Source organism: Pseudonaja textilis, chromosome 2 (genome assembly GCF_049901715.1).
Source record: "Pseudonaja textilis isolate UNSWEBS1 chromosome 2, rPseTex1.2, whole genome shotgun sequence".
NCBI classification, from domain to species: Eukaryota; Metazoa; Chordata; class Lepidosauria; order Squamata; family Elapidae; genus Pseudonaja; species Pseudonaja textilis.
Window position 1 is genome coordinate 234,125,017 of NC_141991.1, and position 19,910 is coordinate 234,144,926.

The 19,910-nt window shown below is 42.5% G+C and overlaps 1 long non-coding RNA gene across 3 annotated transcripts; it reads right to left on the reverse strand.

The window, feature by feature from the left end:
- Positions 1 to 648: 648 nt before the first annotated feature.
- LOC148127418 (uncharacterized) lies at positions 649 to 18,124 on the reverse strand. 3 transcript variants are annotated; one of them, XR_015742377.1, is made up of 4 exons: positions 17,537 to 18,124; positions 8,485 to 8,572; positions 5,340 to 5,577; positions 649 to 3,982 (listed from the first exon to the last, which is right to left on the reverse strand). It is a non-coding gene; the product is annotated as an uncharacterized LOC148127418 (long non-coding RNA). The 3 variants fall into 3 exon arrangements; XR_015742376.1 differs by lacking the exon at positions 8,485 to 8,572; XR_015742375.1 differs by lacking the exons at positions 8,485 to 8,572; positions 17,537 to 18,124 and adding an exon at positions 13,996 to 14,151.
- Between the last annotated feature and the right edge of the window lie 1,786 nt (positions 18,125 to 19,910).

A 19,910-nucleotide genomic window follows, 5' to 3' on the forward strand; every position in this document is an offset into this window, starting at 1 on the left:
GTCCACAAACTACCATCTGCCTCTCACATTCTGTCTTGCTATAACTGTGCATCATTTTCCCCACTGCTATTATCTCTACATTGCTTTCCCAATCTTGTGAGGAACTTGTGAGATAAAATGCTGCTGTAATGGAAGCAGAAAGTGGGGCACATGTTTACTCTTTGTAAGAGGCAGAAAAAGAGGAAAAACTTTTTTTCTCCTGAGCAGCAAGCACAGTCTTCATTGGAGGAAGGAAAAAGGAGAAAGGGAAGTTATAAAATACAGCTCTCCCTCATTGTTATCTTTTGGGTGGGTTGGACAGCAATGAGAAAATAGATTCTCATCTGAAAGAGTCAATATCCACTTCCTCAAGGAAATAATTATCTCATAGAAGGAAAGGAAAGAGAAGGGAAGGGAAGGAAAAGGAAGGGAAGGAAAAGAAAGGGAAGGAAAAGAAAGGAAAATCTAACACAAGCACAGACAACATTTGTGGGCTAGAAATTTCAGAGAGCATGAGGCTTTCTGATGAGGATGCGCCATCACTGGAAAAGTGGTGCTGATTTCTTGACCCAGTTTGTTCGGATTTGTAGAATTAGAATTGTAAAGGTTTAGTGTTATGATTCAAAGAACACACTAAAACAATGGCTAAATTCACACTGCCTTGTATCAATTCTTTTTTAGCCTAATTTAACATATCCTAAGAACTCAGCCACTGCTTTAGATTTGGAATTCATGGTAAGGGTTTCCCATGACTGCTTTCAAGTAACTCAATCCAGCAAGAAATCAAATGAGGCCATGAATCATCTAATTCATAAATCTTAATAAATGGAGACTAATCAAAGAACATAAAGGCAGCAGCCTTTCCTGAATTTCCCCCAAAATATAAAATTGTTATTCTCTTTGAGCATGGAGGTCCTATTTAGCTATCGTGACCAACAATGCTGTACAGTTTTTCCAAATATTTTTAAAAGTTATCTAAGATAATAGCCATCACCATATCTTGTAGCCCTGATTTTCCTAAGCTATTTAGTAGTTGCCCAAGGCCACCCACTGAGTTCTTTGCTAGGGTGGGAATTGGATCCCGGCAAATCTCCAAAGTTTCACTATATTGTTTGTGAGTATTTTGGATAATGGAATGGATAAAGTCTGAAGACACTTATTTCAATTCCACTAGTTTTGTAGTTAAGGAACAATTCATCAACATAGCCACTTATACAAAAAAAAAAAAAAAAAACCCCAAACCCCAACCCTTGGAAGAACTGAAAGAGTGCTGCAAACATTTACACAAAGGCCTTAAGATCACATTATATTTCAATTACTTATCGTCATTGATCAGTGCAACAGTTTGACACATTATTTATGAGCTACTGTGATGGATCACATCCGTTTCTATGGTAAAGTAAGCAAAATCTTTGTTTATATCTGAAGGTCATTTTTGATTATATTTTCTACCACAGCAATATCAGTTGAGGTATTTAGACTTGAGAATTGGCAACCAGACATAACAAGATGCTTTTCTACTTAAAAATTGACCACAGAATAGGAGTATGACAAGTTCTCTGTCTAAGATGTAGGTGAACCTATCAGAGAAATGCAGCTGAAATGAGCAAAGCCCATTCATTTTATACTTCCTAATCCATTATTAAATATTTCTACCTCACAAAGGCCACCAAAGCCTTTACAACCTGTTTTGAGTAACAGGAATAACATTCCACTTTTCATTTTTAGAGCATTTTCAGGTGCCAAGGCAGTTTATACATATTATACCCTAAATTTATAGATCTTCATATGAAGCTGGCTTATACTACAAAAATACTAGTCCTTCTAACCCAATCTTAACTACTGGTTAAGAGAAGCAGCTCTCCAAGGTCTTAAGTCTCATATTACTCAATGCTGCTATCTGAAGAAGGTAAGTTATGGATTGTGATCCGGATCCTTCTGCTTTTGAACTGAACTGTATGCATGCTGCCTCTGAATACTTTCCAAATATTAGTACAGTTCTCACCTCTTCCATTTTTGATGTTCAGGCTATAAGGTCCTCATCGCTCACAAATGACTTTGGGGCCAGTCACTGTCTTTCAGCAAAACTCACCTAACTGGTAGGGAATATGGAAGGAGAAAGGTCTATTGTGTGTGTTTACCACCTTGAATTATTTATAAAAATAATAAAAGCAGAATGCATATACATATATGTATATCAGATAGCACTAGGCAAGCACAACCGCAACAGAGAGAGAGAGAGAGAGAAACCAAACGTAGAAATTACAAAGTTGGTAAATAAACAAAATAAATTAAAAGATGAGAATCAGAAAAAGCCAACAGGTATTGGGTGGAAGAGTAATGGATTTTAGAGAACAAATCAGAAAACAAGAGTGAATAACAGAATTAATAGCCTCATATCCTGGACAGCATCATTCTGCACTGTGACATTTGTTGCCGGTGCCACTTATTATCCCAACTTTCAAATGTGAGGGTTGAGGTGGTGTGACTAAGGCCACCTACTGTGTTTGTAGCTGAGGCAAGATTTAAAATAGAGACTTCCTGGTTCGCTATTCAGTTTTTTAGGCACTGTGCCGTGCTAGCTGTCAGAGTGTTTATGATGGTTAACGTGTCAGGACGAGAGCTGGGAAAGTACTAACCTTTCTGCGCTTCACTTGTCATGTGGTATTTATCTAACCCTCTGGCCCTCTGCTGTTGAACTTCTACCAGTGTATATTTATCAGTAAGCCATTGGCAGGTGCAAATGAAATTCTGCAGGGTCCAGAAATATAATGTATAAATATAATTTAACTCCTTCCCTAGTGGTTCAAGGAAACCCCAAAATAAGTGGTCTCCAAGTTCAAGCAACATTTTCCAGTGCTAGATGAATCTTGATGATCTCCTCTTCATCTCAAGGCCCATCTAAACAGTAGATCAGGCAGAATTGTGTAATTATCACAACCTTAGGATAATAAAATTGAAGGGAACTAGAACAACCTCATATGAGTCTCTGGACCGATCCAGGAATTTTATAAGTATAGCATCTGAAGAAAATGCTATCTGGCCTCTGCTTAATTATTTTCAGCAAAGTTGAGGCCATTTTCTCCATTACATTCAGTTCTATCATTGAAAGTTCTTGTTCCAATTATCCAAGCTGGCTTCATCTTCTTCCATGATAACTTCTCAGATCTTTGAAGACAGCTACTAATATACATTTCTTTGCTCAGGACTAAATATACCCAGACCTCTAAATTTTTATTCACACAGCTGGCTCAGGCCATTTTTCTCATGTAATGGGAGATAACACACCACCAATTATAATCATTCATTTGTTGAATCTTATTTCAACAATGTTGATAAGTCAAATTCATCTACATGGCTGGAAAGCAGCAAGGAAACTTAGAGGGAGTATAACATGTTGATAGAAATATGCAGCTAAATTGTCCATTCATTAATCCCTCCAAACCAAATAGCAACTGCCTTCTCAAATTATTGCTTCACTCTAACCTGCATAAGGCTCAGTATTAAGACCTATCAATCTAATTGTCCTCTTCTGAATCCTTTTTTTTTAAATGTGACATTTAAAATGTTAATGTTATAGGTGCAGCTTCACCAACAAGAAATACAACAGAAGTATGTAATATTGAGAAGTATCCCATTGCTAATTCTTCACAGGAAGACATTAACTTAAATTCAGGAAGGGTCCACATACATATAGCCATCACCAATGTAACATCCTATATTGAATTTTATGCAAAGAATAGCAATCTCAGATCAATTTCCATATGCAGAAGCTATCTTCATTATACAACACCACACAGGAAATATCAATCAGTTAGTCCAGATGGAAAGCACTATCAAGTGATAATATGTGTGTGAGAGACAACTGTTTCTCTGTGAAAGCCAGGAGAAATAGGCATCAAGAAGTACAGGAGTTTGGAATCTGCCCTTGAATCTTATCACCAATCCTGATGGCTTGAGGTTCTGCAAGAGGATGGGAATTTATCTCTCCAGGGATTCCCCTCTGTGGAAAGGGGAAAGAAAGAGAGCATGACATCAGAAGCTAAATCCCTGTGTATTGTAATTCTGTTCTTCCACAGCAGATAACTAGAAAGCCCATCAATAGGATAGCAAACTAATTTATTTTTTTCCTTATTACTACTCCTTAATGACTGCTATAATGTGTTACACTATGTTTCTAATAGTTTTAAAACTAACAAAAGATCTTCCCAAATTTGTTCTTTGTGAGTCATTTTAGGGCAATTTTCCTACAGGAGCCATGGTGATGCAGTGGTTAGAATGTAGTACTGCAGACTACTTCTCCAGTTCGACAGGTCAATTCTCACCGCCTCAAGGTTGACTCAACTTTTCATCCTTCCAAGATTGATTGTTGGAGGCAATATGCTGACTCTGTAAACCACTTACAGAGGGCTGTAAAACACTGTGGAGAGGTATGTAAGTGCTATTGCTATTTTTTAATCTATTTATATTTACCATAGTCACTGGGAAAATAAAAATAACAGGTTCCATAAACCAACGATGAAACTAAGCAAGGAAAAAAACCTGTATGTATAAAAAAAGCCAAACTGTGGCTAGAGCAGAAGTCTTTGAAGCAGAAATCTAGATCCCATGCCAGAAAATGAACAGGACAGTCTTTAAGATAAATTGGACTGGCTTGCCATGTTTTAAAGTAAGCAAAGTAATACAAATCATTTTCTAAAAAATTCTTTCTCTCATAAATGCAGAATAAAATATTTCAGCTACTTTCTACTGATGGAAGAAAACTGAAATATTTTGAAGATGAGAAAAATAAAACTAATGTTTGTGAGCTTTTCAGATATCTGGGACAATAGGAGGAGCTCTCTGCTCCATAATATTTCCTGCTGGTTTCGTGCTAATGGAAACAGGATTTCTATCTCTTCTTAGAAATCCAACTTATCTGAATCCAAGTTCAGATGCTGCATTCTCTGGAAGAAAGGGAACCTAGCCCCACCAACAAGTTCTAAATCAAAATCTATTAATCGTTTTTCTTTAGCTTCTGGCTCCTCCAGACTAATTCTGTCTAATGCATGTACGCTTTAATTATTCCCAGTATTTTTTAATCAGCTAAAAGCAGTCTTCATTGCTCCTACCATATTTCATTGCTCCTACCATAGCTATACCCAGATGTGCTATTTTTGGTCTTGGATGGTTACAGTTTCCTCCCTTGTTACTATGGTGATTATCTACCCAACAGTTTTGCTTACCAGCTCCTATGCTGTCATCGTGTGGTGTTTAATTTATAAAACTGATACAAACCTTGGGGAGTTGCCAATATTTCTCACACTCTGTTTGATTTATTTCTCAGTGTCAGCCAAAGTAGAGCATTTATTATGATTCACCTTAGCCTGATGACGTTCCATTTTTCATATTGAAGATGTTCCTGGAAAACAAGATCAACTTCCCTTTAGACTTCAGGAGATCATATAATAAATGAGAAGTCTGGTTTTCCTCAGAGCCCCAATAAGAAGGAGTGTTTATGTTGAAGGATCAAGCCCCATGGAATATTTACAAAATTTGTTGCGAGGTGTCGAACTATAAATCTCCAGCTTGAAGCCTACATCAAATAGAAACCAAGACCTATAAAACACAGTGTAAAACAAGATGTCAGGAGACAAAAATGTAAATATTTTAAAGAATTATTTAAATCCTTAAGTGTCTGCCACATAAATAGCACAAAATTTATGTTATCAAATGGACTTTGGGGCTGACATTCAAAAATTGTAAATGAATTAAATATTTTCACTACAGCAAGCCAGCAGAGAAAAATAATTTTAGAATAGGAGGGTAGTGGTGCTATTATTATTAATAGTTGTTATTATTATTACCACTATTTTCTTGATAATGGAACATAGTACATCTAAATTCACAGGGCACTTTGATCATTTTAAACCCATTTATCACCAAATAGTCATACAGACCAGGTCCTTAATAGCCCCAATTTATAGATGGAGAATTGAGGCTAACAGACAGTGACTTACTCAAGCTACAGAGAATTTTGATGGTTGAGAAGGCCAATTAGTGAAGAGCCAAAGAGGAACATTTCTATCAGGGCTATATGCCATCAGGAAATCAAATAAGCCAGTATTGAGAAGGGTCAACATTAAATATGGACAATGTTGACCTCTGTCTGTCTGTCTCTTTCTCTCTTTCTCTCTCTCTCTTTCTCTCTTTCCCCTCCATCTTTTTTTCTCTATTCTTCTCTAGTTCTTTCACAGACTTTGAAATCTTTGAAGGTATATGCCAATAAAAGATGGAAGTATATAAAAACAATTGTTATAAGTGTATGAAAATCATTATTAAAAATGAAAAAAAAATCAGAATGTTCCTTCTTAAGACTTTCACTACTTTCACAGTCTTGCCTGCACAACCTTGCATTGATTTGGATGTATGCCCTGTTTTATTGCTGATCGCTTGGTGCAGTGGTAAAGGCTAAAAATCAGGAAACCATGAGTTCTGATTTTGCCTAAGGCACAAAGCCAGGGCCAGTTTGTTTCTCTCAGTCCTTGAAAGAAGGCCATAGCAAACCACTTCTGAGAAAGCTTGCCAAAAAAATATACGTGGACAGTCTCCAATCAGATGCAATTGAACAGAAGTGGGAAAAGTGTTTGCTTGTATTAAAAAATGTTCATGGAAAGTTGACATTTTAAGACAAAAATTAGGATATTCTAATTCAGGAAATCTTTCAATCTCATTTTTTAGGAAAGCATTTAGTGCATCTAAGTGAAGAGTAGTACATCTAGGAAGAAAATATTTTGTTTTTTTTTTAAATTAGAATAATGACAAATAGGGATTTTTTAAATAGCCTTTGTGAATAGAAGTACAACTATGCATTGTTTTAACTACTCAGCAGCCACGCACAGGAGACTTGTGAAATTTGGTTAATTATTGATTTTTGCGATCAAGCATGGATTGGCTAAAATCAAATCAAATATTATTCAAGTAGCAGAACTAGTTTAATGAATCACTTTATATCAATTATTTCATTTTCATTAATCAATTTACTAGTTGGAAATTCTGGCCAAGAAATCTAGGAGTTGAGGCCCCAAATGTCTGGAGAGATGGAAAACATTGGTTTACTATATGTATTATATAATATTCATGTAAAAACATAGACTGAAAAGAAATCTTAGTGAAAGTCTTAAGAAGGAACATTCTGATTTTTTTTTCATTTTTAATAATGATTTTCATACACTTATAACAATTGTTTTTATATACTTCTGTTATTACTGATTGTTGGAAATCCCCAGAGATAGACAGACAGACAGACAGACAGACAGACAGACAGAGAGATAGATATAAACCACTCTTCCTTTCAAAAAATTAACAATAGAGAGTGGTGTATATATAATGTTCAATGCTAAACACTTTTCAATACATTACATTATTTGCCTTTAGATTTTATTCCTGTTTCTCCATTCAATCATACTTATGGTCATCCCACTGCATCTTTCTTGCAGTTGGCCTGGGCTTCGTGCTCAAACTAGCTTCCTCTGGAAATTATGAATATCCAGATTGGGCAACCAAATAATTTTGTGCTGTTCTGTGTTCGTTCCTCCTGTCAGTACAAAGTGCCTAAGCTGGAAAGCTAATAAGATCGTGTGATTTGGTACACAAAAGCAGCTGCTACATGACAACAATATCTCCACAGAGAGGCAACCTGCATGCTTTAATGGCGCAAACAAGAAGCCAATGGAAGATGCTTTCTAGATATGCACTTTCAAAGTTGCATTTTGTACATAGGACATGTATAAGCTTCGGGGGTTTTCTCCCTTTCCTACAACCACCATCCTTGAGGAAACTTGTTATTCTTTCTTTTCAAGTATGCCCAGTCTTTCTCCTTCACTTTTTTTAAAGGTAAAGCAATAATGTTTGCCACTTTTGTCAAAGAAGATTGGAGGGGTGGGGGAATTATTTCCATGAATTTTAATAAATACTTTTTCTTAATCCTTGAGCTAGGTCAGTAGTGGCTAACCTTTTTGGGCTCCTGTGCCAAAAATTGCATGTGCGCTCTCTCGCGTGCGTGCCAGCACCCAGAAGGCAATGCGTACAGCTCCCCCATGCCCCCTGTGCATATGAGTGATTTCCTCCCCCTTATCTGCACTGCATCTCCTAGCTGATTTTCAGCCTGTTTGAGGCCTTTTTCGGCCCGCCAGAGGCTTGAGGGATGCCTCTGCAGGCTTTGCAGGCCGAAAAATGGGCCCATTTAGTCACTTCCAGTATTTTCGGAACAGGCGTATTTTTCAGCCTGCAAAGCCTGCAGAGGCATCCCTCAAGCTTCTGGCAGGCCAAAAAAGGCCTGAAAATCAGCTGGGAGGTGCATGTTTCTACTGGCCACTTCTGCATTGTCCCAGGGAATGATGATTTACTTCTTTTGCTTCATATGCAGAACTGCAGTACAGTATCCTCAATTGACTCTTATGACAACAATCTAGAAATCATTCCAAATCTGCAATGCAGTATCAAGTACAGTGAAAGCCAGCTGACCAATATTCTGCCCAGCGCTCTCCCAATACAGTTAATCAATTCACACAGTTGTTTTCAGTTTCCCAAACTTTCCCAATCTGCACAAAAACTGGGAGAAAGTGAGTAAGTTCAGTGCAAAGAAGTGGGCAGGATCAAGATAAAAAAAAAAATGGATTTGTTTTCTTGTATTTATTTGTTTTCTTGTATTTACAGCAACCCCCACTCCTTACTGGCACTAATGATGTTACTGCAGAAAGTCAGCACCCACCCACCCTCCTAGAGAATGAGAATGAAATATTTTGGGAATATTAAAAAAGCAGGGGAAAGAAGGGAAGGGAAGGGAACGGAAGAGAAGAGAAGAGAAGAGAAGAGAAGAGAAGAGAAGAGAAGAGAAGAGAAGAGAAGAGAAGAGAAGAGAAGAGAAGAAGAGAAAGCTTTGCAGTTCTGTGAATGGTCAATGATTTGCCAGTCAGAATAGAAATCAAAGCGATGCCCACTGGGAGATGTAAAAGTTGAATAGACACAATCTTCTAAAGGTAAAAAAAATCATTATTTGATTTAATGGGCCATTGTTCAATGAACTGCAATATTATTTAAAAGGCAACTACTGTTCAGTAGAAAACATAGATCAGTTTCCCCAATTGAAACAGCTATGCAGGGCAGCAACCAGCTCTTGGAGGGGTGGCGCAATCCACAATTTTCAATTGAAGCTGAATGTTTATTTATTTATTTGATTAATCAAATTGATGTACCACCACAGTTAAGAAAAAAAAACTATTATCGTTTTTTTTATAACACAAAACAAGCTCCAAATAAAAAAAGATGATTCTATTTATTGGTATGAGATCAGTTTTCCAAGTATTTAAAGGTCATTATGGTTATGATCAAAGTCATGGATTTGCTAAGAACAAGCCTAACCAGTCTAAGAAAGAAAAAGATCGAGTGAGGTGCTCAACATTTGTATTAATGAATAAGTGAAAGGAATTGTAATCAAATCTGCAAATTTGGAGTATGTTGATGAGAAACAAAAATAAGATAAAAAGAACAGCTTCTTGTTTAATACAAATAAATATTCTTTTATTTGTTTAGGAAACAAAATCAGAATGGTGGGTTCAAATTCAGATTGAGGGAATAGGGTAGCAATAATGAAGATCTTGGAATAGTATTTGATTACAAATGGAATATGATGGTAAAAACTGTTGACAGGGAATCAGCCAGAATGGTGTGGAATTTTCTTCTACATTGAATATATTCAAGAATCCTTTCCGCCTTTTATGATCTAAAAATTACTCATTATCAATTAAGCGCGATAAATAACCTGGAAGCAAAGTAGAGTTCAAAAATCTCTAGGAGAAATAACAAATGTCAAAAAATAAATAAAAATAGAATGGGTCCTTGAGGCTGGGATGGAATCGTTTCTGTCTGCTAGTTCTACCCACTGTGTAAAGTCTCCAAGTAGAACATATTCTTTGGATTAAAAAAAAAAGAAAGAGATTTCCAGGGTTGAAGAGGTGTGGGAAAGAAGAATTGAGAAAGACCAAAATTAGCATCCTTCCCCAACTTGTGCAAATGGACTTCAGCTTGCAAATTCCATGTTGGCTGCGATTTCAAGGGGGGTGCAGCACATCTGAGAGCACAAGGTTGAGGAAGGCTGCAATTTTTTTTAAAGCTTTGCACCAATCGGTGCAAATCACGGAGGGAAGGTTATTCTCAGAGGCAGGAGTGGCCTTGGCTGACTACCCAAGAGATAGCAAAATGGTGGACTAGCTGTTCTAACGTAACAAGTCTTCAAAACAACTGTGGACTTTTAATATAAAAACCATCATCGCAAAAAGTTGTAGGGGTTTTCCCCCCTCACAAGCTAGACCCCTTCAGACATTTGTTATTTTTGTTAGATTGATTTACTACCTTTTCCTACCTCATCCAACATCATTAAGTGAGCTTCCGTAGCTGAGACTGGACCTGTTGTCAGAATAGAATAGAATAGAATAGAATAGAATAGAATAGAATAGAATAGAATAGAATAGAATAGAATAGAATTCTTTATTGGCCATGTGTGATTAGACGCAAAAGGGATTTGTCTTGGTGCAAATGCTCTCAGTGCATATAATAGAAAAGATACATTTGTCAAGAATCATAAGGTAAAGGTAAAGATTCCCCTTGCACATATGTGCTAGTGTTGTGGTTCGCCAGCAGCCAGTGCAGACTGCAGCAGAATCGGACAGTGGGGAAGAATAAGGACCAGTCAGAAAGTCTGGAAAGGACTCTGCATCCGATACAGAGATGGGGCCAGGACCATTTGGGAGTGGGGTGCTGCCTCCAGAGCTTTCAGAGTCTGGCAGCAGCGAAGCAGAGGACCCGGGGAGCCGGTTCCCAGTGTGTGTGTGTGTGTGTGTATACACAGAGTTGCTAGAAGGTGAGAGCAGCTGAAACAAAAGGGGTGACTCGGAAGTAAGGCTGGGAGGTGATTGCTCCTCCCATAAGGTATGAAAGTCAAGCCAAGATGATGAAACCTTTGCAGGAAGCAAAGTAGTTCAATTGGTTCCGAGTCATCCTTGAAGCTCTTTGTACTTCAGTTGGTTTTTCTTGTACTTCGGTTGGTTTCTTTTCAAGTTAATTTGATACTTCTGTTTTGGGCAGCACTTCACAGAACTGAAAGGTGTGTGCTTATCTTGAGGGACTGTTTGAGATTAATTCTGGCTGGGAATGAAAACAATTCCCAGCATTGCAATAAAATAGGTTTTGTTTTTAAAACAAGTTCGTGAATAATTATGGTTTACGAAGCCTGGGTCAGAACAGCTAGTCATTTCCAGCTATAGGGAGTGGTGCTCATCTCTGTTACAAAGCCAAAGAGCCAACACTGTCTGAAGACGTCTCTCTGGTCATGTGGCCGGCATGACTAAATGTGGAAGACTATGGAACGCTGTTAACTTCCCACCAAGTTATCACCATAGCGATTGCTTTTCTACTTGCATTTTTACTTGCTTTCGAACTGCTAGCTTGGCAGAAGCTGGGAAAAGTAGCTCACTCCGTTACATGGTGCTAGGGATTTGAACTGCCGACCTTTCTAATCGACAAGCTCAGCCACTGAGCCACCACGTCCCTCAGTCATAAGGTACAACACTTAATAATAGTCATAGGGTACAATAAGCAATCAAATCATACTAGGAAACAGTCAATAAAAATAGTAAGGATACAAGCAACAAAGTTACAATCATACAGTCACAAGTGGGAGGGGAGGGGTGATAAGGAGTGATGAGAAGATTAATAGTAGTGCAGACTTTGTAAATAGTTGGACAGTGTTGAGGGAATTATTTGTTTAGCAGAGTAATGACGTTCGAGGAAAAACTGTCCTTGTGTCTAGTTGTTCTGGTGTGCAGTATTCTATAGCATCATTTTGAGGGTGGGAGTTGGAACAGTTTATGTCCAGGATGTGAGGGGTCTGTAAATATTTTCACAGCCCTCTTTTTGACTATTGCAGTATACAGGTCCTTGATGGAAGGCAGATTGGTAGTAATTGTTTTTGGTTTTTTTTTTGCAGCTTCCATAGCTGAGAGTGGACCTGCCTTTGGGTCTACCAATTGAACCCCCTATAACTACAAGTACTAGATTCTGCGGGCTGTTATCAAATGGCTCTCTGAAGGAGTATTTGAGGGGCTACCACAAAGAATAAGGGGATCAACTTATTTTCCAAAGCACCAGAAGGCAAGACAAGATACAAGGAATAGAAACCAAGCAAGGAGAGAAACAACCTGGAATTAAGGACAAACTTCTTAACAGTGAGAACTATTAACCAGTGGAATGGCTTGCCAGCCGTGGTAGTTGTAGGTGCTTCATCACTGGTGGTTTTTAAAAAGATACTGGACAGACACTTGTCTGAAATGGTGTAGGCCCTGGCTTGAGCAAGAGGCTGAGCTAGAAGACCGCCCAGGTCCATTCCAGCTCTATTATGAATTTGTCAAAACTGTCCTGCAGCACATCCTAGATTACAGCAGCACTGCCATCTTCTCTCTCTCTCTCTCTCTCTCTCCTCCCTCTCTCTCCTCTCTCTCTCCTCTTTCCTCTCTTTTTCTCTCCTCTCTCCTCTCCTCTTTCTCTCCTCTATTTCTCTCCTCTCTCTCTCTGCTCTCTCTTTCTCCACTCTCTCCCTCCTCTCCCTCTCCTCTCTCTTTCTCCACTCTCTCTCTCTGCTCTCTCCCTCCTCTCTCTCTCTCCCCACACTCTCTCCTCTCTCTCTGCTCTCTGCCTCTTCTCTCTCTCCTCTCTCTCCCCACACTCTCTCCTCTCTCTCTGCTCTCTGCCTCTTCTCTCTCTCCTCTCCCTCTCCTCTCTCTTTCTCTCCTCTCTTTCTCTCCTCTCTCTCTCTCCGCTCTCTCCCTCCTCTCTCTCTCTCTCTCCTCTCTCTCCTTTTCTCTCTCTCCGTCTCCAGCTTCAGCTGCCATCCTTCCTGCCTTCCTCAGCATGTTTTTCACCTCTAGCCTTTTCCAGGCTGCAAATCCGGCTGGCAGAAGAAGGGCAATGGCTAATCGGATTGGGAGGTTTCTTCTAATTCGCCGCACTCTCTCTCTCCATCCACTCCACTCGGCTTCCTCTTCCCCTCTCTCCAATATCCCTAATGCCTTCTCTATTGGCTGCATTAGACAGATGTTTGAAAACTCCCCCTTTGGCTAAATCTGATCTCACCGTAATACTTTCACTGCTATTAAAGCCGCAAGCATGCTTTCTACTTCCCCATCCTCTTTTTCTTTTCTTTTTTTACATTGCCAAGTGGACTTGGGAGAGGTTAGATTGCCTTTTTCAGGGCAGAACAAAATCTGCTGGAAAAACAATGGGATTTCCGCCCCCTCCCCCTGACTCTCCCACCCCACCCCAGCCCTTTGCCTCCATCTGTTGATATCTCAGACTTAGAAAATACTTTCAAAGGCACAACAACTGGACATGAGCAGAGGGGCTTCTGCTTTTTTTTGGGGGGGGGGTTTGCTATTCCCTTGCAAGATTAAACTTGAAGTTGGGCATCCTCTCCTTCAGCTGATTTTTAAAAGCAATCCCGGGAAAAAAGGGGGCATTTTATTAGCACCTTTTAGAGCAGGGGGCTCCAGCCTTGACAACTTTAAGCCTGGTGGACTTCAACTCTTGGAGTTCGCCAAGTGTAAAGTTGCCAAGGTTGGAGACCCCTGTTTTAGAGCACTGTTCCTATCAGAGGTGTTAGTCCAGGGGTCTTCAAACTTGACAGCTTTAAGACTTGTGGACTTCAACTCCCAGAATTCCTCCTCCAGTCATGTTAGCTCGGGAATTCTGGGAATTGAAGTCCACAAGTCTTAAACTTGCCAAGTTTGGAGACCCTTGTTCTAGAAGAATCCACCCCTCTTTCCTCGCCAGTTGCTCAGTTATTGATTCCTCCCACCCACCCGTTTCTCAGCCACTCTCTTTGGCATCCGCGTCGATTTCCCCCGCCCCTCCCCCTTCGGGAGCTCCCGTATCTCCTCGGAAGCCAAGGCAGCCCGCTCGTGGTGAGAAGGTTTGCTTTTATACCTCCGCAGAGCTAGGATCCGCTCCGCCCGCGCCACCAGCTTGGCTCAGGACTCCCGTGCCCTCGGCTTGCTTCTTTCCCAGATCCCAGCGGTTCGAGAGGATGTGGTGCAATTTTCCCCACCCTCGGCGCACACTGAAATTAGGCTCTTGGAAAGAAAGGAGGAGTGGGGGGGGGGAAAGAGAGGGGAGCGAAGGGTTGAATTGGGGTGATTTATCGTCACTAAAGCGGGGGCTGTGGGAGGCAGAGCTGCAGGGTTAAAAAAAAATCATTGTAAATATGTGTGTGTATTTATGTATACATATATGTATGTATACACACATATATGCATGTACACACACACACACACACACACACACACACACACACACATATATATAATCCCTTTTTATTCTGCACATCAGATGAGAGAAAAAAAGAATGGGCGGGCGGGTAGATGGGAGTTTTCCCCCTCTTTTTCCCTCTTCCCAGTCCCGCTGATTTGCCCTGGCCTTGCCCAACGAAAGTAGAGGCTCCAAATCATGACTCGGAACAGCTCCCAATAATGCCTTGTTTTTGTATCCATCAATGATATAATATGATACAATAAAGCCCCCAATGATTTTAACCCCCTCGGTGTATTCGGGTTTGGCGACCGGGTGGAGCGACGGCAAGGAGACTTCCCGGGCACTTGGGAGTTGGATGGCGCAGATTCTAAGGGGGGCTAGATTTGGGGGTGGAGGGAACCCTGATTTAATCAGATAGATATGGATGGAGGGAGGGATGGATGGATAGACGGACAGACAGACAGGGAGAGAGAGAGAGAGATGTCTGTCTGTCTGTCTATCTATCTATCTATCTATCTATCTATCTATCTATCTATCTATCTATCTTTATATCATTTATCCACTCATCCACCCACATACGCACACACATATAGTCTCACACACGTGTATGTGCACGTCTGTTTGTATTCCACCCGTTCTTACTTTTAGCTAGGGAGAAGTCGGAGAGTGAAGAAAGTTGTAGGCTCGGCTTGGGCGAACAAGAGGGTCGCCTCCTCTGTAATCACGTCAGGTCGCCCGCTGAGAATGAGCGGTGCGCGGGGTGGGGGCTGCCTCTTAATTCCCTACCATTCCCGGTCTTTGTATCCGAACAGCAGGTGCATTTGGAGGTCACTAATTGATCAATGGACCTTCCTCCTCCTCCTCCTCCTGCGCCCACCCACCCCTCCCACCGCAAGAGAGAAACGGGGTTTGTGTGTGTGTGTATGGTTTAAGCTTGGGAACCGGAAAGATCGAATCGGCCGGTCGGTCGCACTGGGGCAAAGAAAAACTACTCTGAGGCCGGCCACCTCTTAATTTTTAATTCCGAATGTTCTCTTATCTTTGTGGAAGGAGGCGCGCCTTTAGTTGTGTTTGCACAGCAATAAAATAAAATAAAATATAAAAATCAGCCGGGGGGGACCAGTTTGGGGTCGATTCTGTTCGGCATCCTCTGTACAACCTGGTGCCTTGCTTATTTATAAATCCCTCTGCATAAGTCCTTTGATAATTACAGTAATAACAATGAAATAAAAGCTGCTCCTTTGTTTCCATTGACCATGTAGGGCTCCATCTGCACCCTATAAACGAATCATCTTGGTCGGTCCAAGCCTTAATCCATTTTTTTTTCTCCACCTCCCGCATATTTTTTTCCAGGAAAATTACGCCTGGAGAAAAGGATTAATACTCCTTAAACAAGGGACCGGTTCTGCTTCCACCTTTTTTTTTTTAAAAAAAAGTAATGATAAATAAGGATTGCTTCGCTTTAAACAGCTGCCCTTTGCTTATTCCCTGCGGATAGTTTTGTAAAGGAAAAGAAACAAAAAAAAGAGAAAAGAAATGAAACCGATAACCCGCTAAATCTTCAGCCGCTTTTCCTATGCTGGGTAGACTTAGAATCGCTATAAGGGCGAAAACGGGAACCTCCAAGTGCTCCGACTGAGTTTTCTCCGATCGGTCTATTCCTGGTCAGCCTCGCCCATCGCCTTCAACGTGGGGATGTTTGTAGGAAGGAAGATGCCGTCCCAGAGTGCCTGATCGGAGCCGGTCGGTTGATTTAATAACAACCCTAACCCAGCTTGGAGTTCGCCCGCTTGCAGTTCGTCCGTCCCGAAGTTGCTTTTCCACGGCGCCGACTTTCCCCAAGGCTGAAGGACCAGAAGGCGGCAAAGGATGCTTTAGGCGTAGGACCCCCACTTGGCGTTCCTCCAAACTCGGTTGCCGGCTGTCAAAAATTCGTGCCTAGAAAACCGAAGCGCCTATTTCTCTGCCCGGGGTGGTGGTGGTGGCGGAGGGGGGGTTAAAAAAAGAAACCCTTCACCCTCCTGTCCCGTTTCCAAGAATCCCTTTCCCTTGGAACGGGCAAACACTTTTCCACGCTCCCTTTCAAATGGCTACTTTTTTCCTCTTTCATTAAAAGAGCCGCAGCCGTTTGTGTTGGTGTGTGTGTGTGTGTGTGTGTGTGTGTGTGTGTGTGTGTGTATCCATTTGTGTGGACATGCCTCCGCGTGTCCACACTTAGGTGGATCGGAGGAAGCCCGCTTCACCAATTCGCGTCTCTTTGAAAAGATACAAAGTCTATATGGCAGTTTTCTTATCACCAATCTCCCTCCCCGAGTATTTTTCGTGGTTACCACCGCCACTATTGCTAATTCTATTGCTATTGCTAATTTAATAACTAAAGGCTGGATTTTTTTCTTTTCTTTTTCTTTTCTTTTTTCTTTTTCTCGGCTCCTGTTAGGGAGAACTCAACACCAGTTGGATTGAGCGAAATAAAACGTCGATGTTTTTTTCCCCCCCATTTCCTCAATAGAATCCACTTTAAGCAAACTCCGGGCCCGTTGTTTGGGACGTTGAGAGAAGGGGAGAATTAAAATGGGAGACATAATTTAAATACTCCCCCCCCACCCGACGAAAGGTTGCAGAGTTGGACTTTCTGGCAGGGGTGAATCTCCGGATTAAGAGGGCCCAAAGGCGATGGAAACGAGCGATCAATCCTGCCCCGCATCACTCTTCCGTCTTCATTTTAGTAGTTAGACCAACCAGAACCATAACAAAGGCGAACGTGAAGAACCTGAAACAAAATTTTAAAACAAATCGTCATATGTGGGGGAGGGGAAAGGCGGCTGGGGTGGGGTGGGGGGGGAAGAACGCAAACTGAAACATAAACGCCGTGGCGACGCTTTAAAAATCTTGGACGCGCAAAGGGCCTTACCTTCAGACAACCTCCATAATAAAGCGTGATAAGCAGGGCTTTTGCAAAGATGATCGGAAAAGAGCTCCCAGCGAGAGAGAAGCTAATTTTATTCGTTTGTGACTTTTGTGTTTTAACCCGGAATTTATTTATTTTTTTATTTTTTTTTTCATTTTTGGTCTCCCAGCCTCAAATTAATCCCGGCGCCTGGAAGAAACACACACACACACACACACACCACAACGTCCACTCCCTTGGCTGAGTCTTTGAGACGCAACCTCACGTTTGGAGAATCCCGAAGTTAACCCCGAAACCAGAGAGACTTACTTTCAAGAACTCAGAGAAGTAACCGAATCAGACGCCGTTTTCGCTCGGGAGGAAGCCCCCGACGATTTCCGCGAGATTTCGCTTTCCGGGAATCAGGAAATACGGTCGCCGCGGCTCTAGCAAGACTCGCAATGTCTCCCTTTAGAGTTTCCTATTTTTTTTTTTCCTTCTTCTTTGCTTCTTTTAACAGAAGCCCAGATATGGTTGCCCAATTCCCGCCCGTAACCCTAGAAGGATTTCTGTTTTGCGGGGAGGGATGGGGAAGGCGAGGGTTGTTTTTTGGAGGGGGAGGGAGGGAGGGAGGAACATTTGGGAAGGTGGCACAAAGTCTATAATGGATGCCCAGTCACCGACAGTCCAGTCGAGCGCCAGCTCTTCCCGCTCGACTCCTTTCCCACCCACCCCCTCCATAATGTCAAATTGACTTAAGTGCTGGTTCATCCGCGTTTCTCTTTGTCCGCACCAGTTGTAAATAAGGGTTTCGAGATTAGCTAATTAAGGTGCATTAATCACTGGTAGAAAGAGAATAAATCAAAATCCCTGCTCTAAATTTACAAACTCACTCTGCCGCCGCCTCTTCCTACGCCTCCCCCCAATCCGCCAACACCCCCAGAAGGGACTCTCTGTGAGGGATGAAGGACTGCCAGTTGAAAAAGGCCCATGTTGAGACTGTCAGATTATCCTCAACGCCGAAGCTCTGAAAAAATACCTACCAGTTGCGCAGCTAAAAAAGAAAAAAAATCACCCGGAATGGGATTGGGGAGAGGAGAAACATTACATAGGATCGGGCGAGGAGGGCCAGAAAACTAAAGGGAGGGAAGAAAAGGAAAGGGAGGGAGGAAAGGGAAGGGAAGGGAAGGAAGGAAGGAAGGAAGGAAGGAAGGAAGGAAGGAAGGAAGGAAGGAAGGAAGGAAGGAAGGAGAAGGGAGGGAAGGAACGAAGGGAAGGAAGGAACGAAGGAAGAAGGGAAGGAGGGAGGGAGGGAGGGAGGGAGAAGGGAGGAAGGAAGGAAGGGAAGGAAGGAAGGAAGAAGGGAGGGAAGGAAGGAAGGGAAGGAAGGAGAAGGGAAGGAAGGAAGGAAGGAAGGAAGAAGGGAAGGAAGGAGGAAGGAAGGAAGGAAGGAAGGAAGGAAGGAAGGAAGGAAGGAAGGAAGGAAGGAAGGAAGGAAGGAAGGAAGGAAGGAGAAGGGAGGGAAGGAAGGAAGGAAGAGGGAGGGAGGGAAGGGGACGGAAGGGAAGAGAACGGAAGGGAAGGGAAGAAGGAAAGGAAAGCATCCAATCTGCTTGTTGCGTTGCCTGTGCTTCTTACAATTCGCCCCCCCTCCGTCCCAATCCTACTTTCCTTCAACTGTCTTTGACAGACAGACCCCTTTCCCTTCAAGACCGCCACCCTCTCCATTAGTCTCTCCCCCTCCCCCGCTCCTTGGAGCCTCCCGTCCCCCTTTCCCATCCACCCCGCAGTCCGGCGTCTGCATCTGATTCGCGAGGCCTCTGTTGAAGGGGCCGAAAAGAACACGGACTTCTTCCTCTGCTCACTTTTGGGCGGACCGGGGTCCGCCCGATCTAGTTCGGAACCACAGCTCAGAGTTTGGCCAGGGAAGTCCACCCCCACCCCCAAACCATCCCCCTGTACAACAACGCCGACAAATCCCAGCGGTTTAAAAAGGCAACTACCCCCACGCTTCCCCTCCGTAGTTAAGCCCGGGGTGGCGGAGGGGATGCGTCCCTTCTCTCCTCCCAGCCCTCCCCGCCTCCCCGGCTCTCTCGGCAGCCTCCTTGCACAGCTGTTCTCGGGCAGGAGGCGAAGGCGAGAGGCTCCAGCCGGACCACCAGTTTCTTCTCTCTCTTCCCCCACCCCACTCCTTTCCCCCCGCCCCAGCCCTCCAGGCTGCAGCACAATGCCAGCGGTTCCCCTGCGTTTGGCTAGGCAGCAGCCCTCGCGAAGTGCAGGTGGCTCAGCTTCTGAATGCCCGCTGAAAAAGCCCAGCCGGCCCCCTGCTCCACCTGCTTCCCTCCCCTCCCTCCTGCGCGGCCCCGTCCCTCCTTCCTTTCTTTTGGTCAGGAACCTTATAATTAATTTTAAGTTGGTCAAGGTACCGCATCATTAAAAAAGAAACGGGGCTGGCAAAACAGCGACAGAGACGCGAGAAGGAGGGTCTGTGTGTGTGTGTGTGTGTGTGTGTGTGTGCGCGGGGGCCGGGTGGAACACAGGAGAAAGGGGGGAGTTAAAAAAAAAAGGACAAGAGGGGTGATTTGCATAAAGCTTTGTCTTTTTAGCGTCTTGTAGAGCTGCCAAGGGTTATAACGCTAATTGCGCAAATCAATGGAGCTATTGTTGTCCACGGGTTTCTAGGATTTTATTTTATTTTTTCAAA